Here is a 1,568-nt window from a genome sequence, read left to right as displayed (position 1 = left end):
TGACCTTTTCCTCTGTTACTTGCAAGACGTGGCTTATCTCTGTTTTGGGCTTTTTGGAAACTTCACTGGACCTATATGTTCAGAAATATTAGCAATTTCCAAGTGAAAATATTTTTTTTAATAATTATTTTAATTTACACTTTTTAAATTTTTAATTTAATACTGGCATCTAAGCAAAATCTTCAGGTATCAACAATGCTCTAGTCCCCAGTGGTGTCCCCCGGGCTCAGTATTGGGCCCAGTCCTGTTCGGTATCTTTACTGATGATCTGGATGAGGGGATTGAGTGCACCCTCAGTAAATTCATGGACAACACCAAGTTGGGTGGCACTGTTGATGTGCTGGAGGATAGGAAGGCTCTGCAGGGGATCTGGACAGGCTGGGTCAATAGGCTGAGACCAATGGAATGAGGTTCAACAAGGCCGAGGGCCAAGTCCTGTCCTTGGGTCACAGCAACCCCAGGCAGTGCCACAGGCTGGGGACAGAGTGGCTGGGAAGCTGCCCAGTGGAAAAGGACCTGAGGTGCTGGTCAGCAGTGGCGAAACATTAAACAGTGTGGCCAGCAGGACCAGGGCAGGGATTGTCCCTCTCTACTCAGCACTGGTGAGGCCACACCTCAAGGGCTCTGTCCAGTTCTGGCCCCTCACTACAAGACACTGAGGTACAGGAGTGAGTAGAGGACAACGCAGCCAGGGAAGGGTCTGGAGCACAAGTCCTATGAGGAGCAGCTGAGGGAGCTGGGGGTGTTCAGCCTGGAGAAGAGGAGGCTCAGGGGGCACCTTACTGCTCTACAACTCCCTGATAGGAGGGTGTAACCAGGTGGGGGTCGGCCTCTTCTCCCAGACAGCCAGTGACAGGAAGAGAGGAAATGGCCTCAAGCTGTGCCAGGGGAGGTTCAGGTTAGACGTCAGCAAGAAATTCTTCACAGAAAGGGTGATTTCATATTGGAACGGGCTGCCCAGTGAAGTGATGGAATCACTGTTGCTGGAGGTATTTGAGGAAAGACTGGATGTGGCACTCAGTGCCATGGTCAGGTTAACAAGGTGGTGTTCGGTCAAAGGTTGGACTCAATGATCTGGGAGGTCTTTTCCAACCTAATTGATTCTGTGATTCTGTGCTTGGCCTGTAGCAGGTCTCTTTTTTTAGAGAAAAAGCATTGTTACATGCTGAGCAGGGTTGGGGGTTTTTTAGATCTACCACGGGGGTCCTGCATTCTGATACAAGACTTTAAAGACAGATATGCAGTTACCATTGTTATACTGTAGGGATCTACTAAATTAATCTATTTTATTTCCTCACATTAGCTGTTTTATTATTACCCTGCAGGTCCATCGTTTGATGGACTAGATCCAAAAGTAGGGGGAATAGACAACACTGGAAGAATAAAACTGGCAGTGACTCTACTCGGCAGAAACAGACGTTTCTTTTTTGTTGTTGTTTTTCTTTAACTGAAACGCTACCGTTTGTTTTGGTTTTGGTTTGTTTTGCTGCCGGGGCGGAGGCGGCGGGGAAGCGGTTCCGGGGCCGGGAGGGCGGTGCCGTCGCTCATGTGACAGCGGCTCCAAGGGG

The sequence above is a fragment of the Corvus brachyrhynchos genome, unplaced genomic scaffold (assembly GCF_000691975.1).
Source record: "Corvus brachyrhynchos isolate BGI_N302 unplaced genomic scaffold, ASM69197v1 scaffold175, whole genome shotgun sequence".
Classification (NCBI taxonomy): domain Eukaryota; kingdom Metazoa; phylum Chordata; class Aves; order Passeriformes; family Corvidae; genus Corvus; species Corvus brachyrhynchos.
Note: the sequence above shows the minus strand (reverse complement) of the source record.